This window comes from Schistocerca serialis, chromosome 3, assembly GCF_023864345.2.
Source record: "Schistocerca serialis cubense isolate TAMUIC-IGC-003099 chromosome 3, iqSchSeri2.2, whole genome shotgun sequence".
Taxonomy (NCBI): Eukaryota; Metazoa; Arthropoda; class Insecta; order Orthoptera; family Acrididae; genus Schistocerca; species Schistocerca serialis.
The window spans coordinates 75550219-75558815 of record NC_064640.1 but is presented as its reverse complement, the minus strand read 5'-3'; positions in this window follow the sequence as shown (position 1 = coordinate 75558815).

The window sequence follows — 8597 nt, the reverse complement described above, 5'->3', positions numbered from 1 at the left end:
AGTATTCCAGTCCACAGCAGGTCGCTGGTTCGAACCTCTGAGGCCAACGTGGGTTCCACAGCCAGCCAGCGGCGGGCCACACCACGGCTCGCTACTGTGGGCAGTCTTGTTGGCTCCCAACACATGCCGGAGGCATCCCGAGGTGAGCGCCACAGATTTGGCTTTCGGATCACAGGTGCTTGTTGTCACCATGATCCTAACCGTGACTGCGAATAGGCATGCAGGGGCCGTCCTGCAGCTTCCCGTGAGCGGCGCTGAGACAATGGGGATGGAGGCTGCTGAGTTGGCTGCCAGCGCATCCTGACATCGTCACAACTCAGCGGCCATACAAGGCCGACACACAGCACTGCACTGCACGGGTCGCTGAGGCAGCCATTCCTCGCCAAGCCGTTTCACAGACAGTGAAATGGTGTCCTCAACATTGCAGGACCTGGTGACGCAGACCGAGAGGAACGGGGGCACTGTAGCTGGAAATAATAAACCACATGGGAAACTCGAACGAGTTTTAATATGGTGCATCCTGACAGTTTCCATCCTCGTCCAACATACCGCTACATTTGGTGTCAGAATAGCAGGTGTCGTCTGTACAGTATGACATTCGAGCCCACCGCCTACATTACAGTCACAAAACGTGGTGAGTGTTGACTAATTTTTCTTTTTGACTGTTGGATGTTTTCTTTCTTTTCTTTTGTTTGTGTTTTGAGCATGGCTCCTGGCAGGCCATTTTAGATGTTTTGCGTAGGCATAGATTTTTTTTGTCAGGATAAGTGTTAGTGTGTTTGGGGCAGTAAGATGTTGTTTTTTGAGGCATTTGATTCCTTTGGTATTGGGGTATAATGATACTGAGTATGATGATACGGAGCTGTAGGAAGTCAGGTTATTCTTGTACTTAAACGTTTTGTTTCAGGACTAAATGGGAACGTAAGCAACACAATGGCAGAGTCAGGGATGCAAGGTGTGTCGGAACCAGAAGCGGTACGGATTTTGTTGTAAAAGGTAGCACAATTCACAGTGGACAATAAGCAGTTGAGAAGTGAATTAACATTTAGAAGTGAGAGGGAAATCGCATCGGATCAGTCGTTGCTGCCTAGGGTACCACAGCAGGAGATTGATCCACTTGCCACGAGTTTGATTATTCCGTTTTCTGGCAAGGCATCTGAGGATGTGCGTTCGTTTGTGGAGGACTTGTAAACTTCAGCTGTGATGAATGGTTGATCTGATGAACAGTTGTCACATGTAGCCAAGATTAGATTAACAGGTGAAGCGAAGACATATGTAAGGTGTTCTGAGGCCTTAATGAAGGCAGGACAGTTTAAACAGTTAAAGGAGTGGCTTTTACAGAGGTACAAGAAACAGAATAGCGCTCGGTACTTCAGGGAGAGGTTGAGTATAAAGACGATGAGGCAGAGGAAGACGGTAGAGAAATTTGCGGACAGGATACGAGAAATTAACGAGTATACTTACGAGTTGGGTCAGAGCGATGAAGCAAATGGTGTTCTGTTGCAGGAGGCCGAGCAAAGGGCAGCTGATGCATTTCTGAGGAGGTTACCGGCGCATATGTTGCGTCAAGTGCGTGAAGGGACGCCGAAAGATTTGTATTTGGCCATTCAGCTGGCAATTCAACATGAGGAAATAGACGTGGCAACGGGGGTACATGATAGACAAGCAGTGTTTACAGCGGGTATAAAATGTTATAAGTGTGGCCGTACAGGACATGTGCAGAGACAATGTACCCAGTCACCGAGGAATAGTGGAAGGGGTGGAAATCAGCAGCGTGAAGGATGGAGAAGTCGAGTTAGTAGAGGTGGACAATCGTTAAATGGCAGAGGGGGCCCAAGACCCACCTAAGGGAGCTCCTGTTTAATTTCAATGCTACAAATACGTATGCAGAGGTGGAGTGTTCAGTGGTAGGATCCATAGGAACTAAAAAGTTTAAGATTTTGTTGGACACAGGGGCACAAGTGTCAGTGGCCACTAAGTGTTTAATGGGACGAAGGAAGTTAGACCCACCACGTTACAGGTTGCGTGGAGTGGGGGATAAGGAGGTCACACCTTTGGGGTCAGTGACTGTTGACTTTGGCATAGGGAAAGTTCGATTTAATGCATGCATGGAGGCAGTACCATGGGTAAGCGAGGGCTACGACATGATCCTAGGAGTAGATTTCTTGCATCAACATCATACCAAAACTGACCTTGAACAAGGAACTGTGGAACTTGGTGGAATGTTATTTCAGATAGGGGAAACTGTTGTCTATGCAGAGCTGTCACGAGGGCCGTTCAATGCAATGAACAAACCAACTGAACTGCCTACATTAGCATTAAGGCTTAATTCGCATGAGTGTGTGTCTAGTGGGACCGGGAAGCCGCTTTGGGTAAGTGTAGAATTAGATCTACCTGTGGGTATGGTATGTGTTATCGAACCATTGGAGGATAATTAGGTTTTGGATCCATTAGCTCATTTTGTGAAATGTAGTGTTGTACGCATACAAGAGGGAAACGACGGGCGAGTAATCCCCATGAAAGTGGATAATTTTAGCGCTGTAGAAGCGAATTTGGGAAGAGTTTTAGTAGCGAATTTAGATGTACCGGATGACGAAGACTGGTGTTCGAGAGGTAGGCGCAGTGATTCACGACTAACTGCATTGCGAAACAAAGTTAAGCATTTGAAAGGAGGAGACAGAGAGCATATAGAAGAATTGTTGTGAGAATTTAAGGATTTGTTTCTTTTTTTTCCGTGAGGACCGTTACCAGCAACTCCATTAGTTGAACATAGGATACCAACAGGGAATGAAGCACCTGATTACCGTAAACCATACAGAATACCGAGGCATTTGCAGCCGATTGTGGAGGATTTCATTGATCAACAGCTTACAGACGCTATAATAAAGCATAGTAATAGTTCCAGAATGAGATTTTCACTCTGCAGCGGAGTGTTCGCTGATATGAAACTTCCTGGCAAATTAAAACTGTGTGCCGGACTCGGGACTAAGTTCGAGTCTCGGTCCGGCACACAGTTTTAATCTGCCAGGAAGTTTCATAGTAATAGTTGCTGGGTAGCGGGCATTGTCGTTATGCCTACAAAATGTATGGATGGAACTAAGAAATACAGGTTCTGTTGCGACTACCGATACCTTAATAATAAGGCAGTAACTGATGCATACCCCATTACAAACATATCACTTAGGACAGTGCCAGTACTTTTCTGCGATGGATTTGACAAGTGGTTATCATCAGTTAGAGGTCACTCCAGAGGATCGTCAAAAAACTGCTTTCTGTACTATGGGAGGCCATTACCAGTACATCAGAATGCCATTCGGGTTGAAAAACGCTCCGGCAATACTTCAGAGGTTGCTAGAGATTGTCTTGAGGGGTTTAAAAACCACGACAGTGTCTGGTCTATTTGGATGACATTATAGTGTTTTCAAGTAGTATGGAGAAACACAGACAGCGGCTAAGGAAGTCTTTAAGAGGTTAAGAGCAGCTCGTTTAACGTTGAGCCTGGAGGAGTGACATTTTGCATTGAAAGATGTGAAATATTTAGGTCGTATCATCAGTAAGGAGGGAGTGTGAACAGATCAGAGGTTGGTACAGGCTGTAATGGATTTTCGGGAGCCGAAAGCAGTTAAGGAAGTTTAATCATTCGTCGGAATTTGCAATTTATATCGAAAGTTCTTGAATGGCTTAGCAGCTATAGTACAGCCATTGACGCGATTTTTACGGAAGGGTGTGAAATTTGAGTGCACAGCAGAGTGTCAGAAAGCGTTTGACAAACTGAAAAAAGTGTTAACATCAAGTCCGGTTCTTGTGTTTCCAGATTTTGAAAAGGAGTTTATTCTAGCATGTGATGCATCGAATCAAACATTAGGGCGTGTTCTTAGCCAGGAAATTGATGGGAACGAACATCCTGTAGCCTGTGCGTCTAGGCAGCTGAATGCAGTAGAGGAATTTGTCAACAACAGAGAGGGAGACACGTAGTGTAATCTATGGAATCACATGTTTTAAATATTATTTATATGGGACTAGATTTCGGGTAGTGACAGATTATGCTGCTTTGAAGTGGTTGTTGGGGATGAAGGATCCGTCCACTAGACTCACTAGGTGGGCTGTGAGGCTTAGTGAATTCGACTACAATGTGGTGCACAAACTTGAAAAGAAGTACGGTACTGCGGATGTACTGAGTAGAAAGGTGGCAAAAGTAGAAGTCATAGGGTGTGACCTAGCAGTATGGCAAGAATTACGGGCCACTGACAATGATTGTAAATTGTATCGGACACAGCCACAATTTAATATGTATGATGGTCTTCTGTGCAGGGAAACGAAGTTCGGGCCAAGGGTAGTAGTGCCAGCGAAGCTGAGAGATGAGGTTTTAAAAGAAGCACATGGTCACGTGTTATCTGGTCATGGTGAGAGTAGAGCGACGAATAGAAGAATGGCGGAGAGGTATTGGTGGAGGGGTAGGAAAGTAGATGTGGACCAGAATGTCAAGAATTGTATACCATGTGCGCAGAGAGCAGATTTGAGTCGGAAACAGATACAGCTGCAACGAATGCTGGAAGTGTCATGTCCATTTTCTGTGTTGGGAATTGATGTCTTAGGACCTTTAGAACAATAGACCATTTTTCGAGGTATTTGGAGATGGTGGCTATGTCAAATCAACAGGCAGCAATAGTCCGACAACTGTTAGTAAATAACTGGATTTTGAAGTTTGGTGTACCGGAGACGATAATTACTGACCAAGGAACCAAATTCATGTCGGATTTAATGAAGGAACTGTGTAAATAGTTGAACATATAGAAGTTGAGGACAAGTGCGTTGCATCCACAGGCGAACGGAAGGACAGAACGAGTGCACAGAACAATCGGGAAGCTACTGAGCCTTTATGTGGGTTCTCATCACCGTCAGTGGAACGAGTATTTGAAGCATACTGTATGTGCATACAATGCAAAGGTCTATACAAATACTGGTTTGTCTCCGTATGAGGTAGTGTATGGGCGAAAAATGCCGTCACCGTTTGATTTAGTGATGCTACAGAAAGGAAGGACCGGTCAATCTGTATATCAGTTCGTGAGAACAATTTGGGATGTTTGGAAACGAGTACAAAAGGCGAATACGAAGGATTTGAAAAGGCAGGATGACGCAGTGAAGCAGAAAGGAAGTTTACCACAGTAAAGAGTAGGGCAATGGGTATTGCTATCCAACCCCTATATGCCAAAAGGGAAAACGATGAAGTTCGTCACGAGGTATCAAGAGCCATTCCAAGTAGTTGAAACCACATCCCCCATTAATGTTAAGCTTCAGCTGCCAACTAGAACAACGATAGCACACATTGGGCGGTTGTGGCCATTTAAGGGTTGTCCGGATGTGATTCCAGGCATGTCACAGGAAGGGAAGAGGAAGAAAGAGAGAGTGGAGAGAGGCGTTAAGCGCAGGGAAAACCAGGAAGATAGAGTACAGCATGATGTAGCGTATGCTTTGCGATCCAGAAATTAGTGGAGTATTTGTAGTTTTTTTTTTGTTTTCTTGTTTTGTTTCATTGGGTTGCGTAGATAAATTAGGCGTTGTATTTTCGTATCCCCCCATGAACCATGGACCTTGTCGTTGGTGGGGAGGCTTGCGTGCCTCAACGATACAGATAGCCATACCGTAGGTGCTACCACAGCGGAGGGGTATCTGTTGAGAGGCCAGACAAACGTGTGGTTCCTGAAGAGGGGCAGCAGCCTTTTCAGTAGTTGCAGGGGCAACAGTCTGGATGATTGACTGATCTGGCCTTGTAACACTAACCAAAATGGCCTTGCTGTTCTGGTACTGCGAACGGCTGAAAGCAAGGGGAAACTACAGCCGTAATTTTTATCGAGGGCATGCAGCTTCACTGTATGATTAAATGATGATGGCGTCCTCTTGGGTAAAATATTCCAGAGGTAAAATAGTCCCCCATTCGGATCTCCGTGCGGGGGCTACTCAGGAGGATGTTGTTATCAGGAGAGAGTAAACTGGCGTTCTACGGATCGGAGCATGGAATGTCAGATCCCTTAATCGGGCAGGTAGGTTAGAAAATCTAAAAAGGGAAATGGATAGGTTAAAGTTAGATATAGTGGGAATTAGTGAAGTTCGGTGGCAGGAGGAACAAGACTTCTGTTCACGTGACTACGGGGTTATAAACACAAAATCAAATAGGGGTAATGCAGGAGTAGGCTTAATAATGAATAGGAAAATAGGAATACGGGGAAGCTACTACAAACAGCATAGTGAACGCATTATTGTGGCCAAGATAGATACGAACCCCACACCTACTACAGTAGTACAAGTTTATATGCCAACTAGTTCTGCAGATGACGAAGAAATTGAAGAAATGTATGATGAGATAAAAGAAACTATTCAGATAGTGAAGGGTGACGAAAATTTAATAGTCATGGGTGACTGGAATTCGAGAGTAGGAAAAGGGAGAGAAGGAAACGTAGTGGGTGAATATGGAATGGGGGAGAGAAATGAAAGAGGAAGCCGTCTGGTAGAATTTTGCACAGAGCATAACTTAATCGTAGCTAACACTTGGTTTAAGAATCACGAAAGAAGGTTGTATACATGGAATAACCCTGGTGATACTAAAAGGTATCAGATAGATTATATAATGGTAAGACAGAGATTTAGGAACCAGGTTTTAAATTGTAAGACATTTCCAGGGGCAGATGTGAACTCTGACCACAATCTATTGGTTATGAACTGTAGATTAAAACGATTAAAACTGAAGAAACTACAAAAAGGTGGGAATTTAAGGAAATGGGACCTGGATAAACTGAAAGAACCAGAGGTTGTACAGAGTTTCAGGGAGAGCATAAGGAAACAATTGACAGGAATGGGGGAAAGAAATGCACTAGAAGAGGAATGGGTAGCTTTGAGGGATGAAATAGTGAAGGCAGCGGAGGATCAAATAAGTAAAAAGACGAGGACTGGTAGGAACCCTTGGGTAACAGAAGAAATATTGAATTTAATTGATGAAAGGAGAAAATATAAAAATGCAGTAAATGAAGCAGACAAAAAGGAATACAAACGTCTCAAAAATGATATTGACAGGAAGTGCAAAATGGCTAAGCAGGCATGGCTAGAGAACAAATGTAAGGATGTAGTGGCTTATCTCACTAGGGGTAAGATAGATACTGCCTACAGGAAAATTAAAGATACCTTTGGAGAAAGGAGAACCACTTGCATGAATATCAAGAGCTTTGATGGAAACCCAGTTCTAAGCAAAGAAAGGAAAGCAGAAAGGTGGAAAGAGTATATAGAGGGTCTATACAAGGGCGATGTACTTGAGGACAATATTATGGAAATGGAAGAGGATGTAGATGAAGATGAAATAGGAGATATGATACTGCGTGAAGAGTTTGACAGAGCACTGAAAGACCTGAGTCGAAACAAGGCCCCCGGAGTAGACAACATTCCATTAGAACTACTGACAGCCTTGGGGGAGCCAGTCCTGACAAAACTCTACCATCTGGTGAGCAAGTAGGTACTGGGAGATGAAGAAGCTTGCACAGGATAGAGTATCATGTAGAGCTGCATCAAACCAGTCTCAGGACTGAAGACTACAACAACAACAACATTTTCGTACGTTGTATGTGTTTCTGAGTATTGTGAGCCTGCTAGGGAAAGCAGTCTTTTTGAAGAGGGAGGAAGGGTGATGGTGATCCCTGTCGTCAGGTCACTGAAAAGGGGAGCGTTGAGCAAGTTTGTAGAAGTAAAAACTGAGGCAGTATTGCTGATCTCGGTAGTTAACAGCTGGTACGCCGAGATGACGAGGGAGGAATTACGGAGCTGCCATAGAGGGAAGGTAACGGTCTATCCAGCCAGGGTGATAAGCACCAATCCGGATACGTGCACGGTGCAGTTATTTTTAGCCAGGAAGGTAGGAATAGGCTGTCGAAGGGACATCATGGAGCCAAAAATTGAACTTGCAACGGGTTGGGATGTATTGGATCTTCTCCACCTACGAAAAGTTAATAGTAGTAACAAGTTGTTTTGAGCAGGAAGTATTTGCCGAAGCGAAACGTATAGAGCCCGAGGGCAGCTGAATTTTAATCAATGGAACTGCGTGTAACATAATAGGACCAACCTTCCATCTGCCAGCGTCAATTTCAGGAGTCACGCAATTGAAGGTTACACAGCCACAGCTGTACTGTCCAGAATCAACTTTAGAGCTTTTGCCAACGCAGAATCTGACGTTGCTAAATCTGGAGTCAGGTCTGTTGAGATCCATAAACCATTTCATTCCAGAGCAAGAGGGGTGCATATCAGCCGAATGGCTTGTGCAGCATGTTGCTCAGATTTAGGGAAAGACAACGACAAGTAGCGATCATTTTGAGCACCTCTGTGCCAAGTGCCATTGTAGCCTTAACTTTGTTGTGTGTTGTTTTCATTCTGATCAGGTGGAGAGCCAATTTCAAGAGGGAACCGACGGTAGTCCAAATCCCAGTGGATTGTATACCAAGGGCGTAAGATGGGTAGGTAAAGGGTTGATCGAGCATTAAGTGGAGTGGTCATCCAATAAGGGATTTTTACGTTTTGTCTCATATCATGTGTTTTAAGAGGACTAGACCACATCTAAG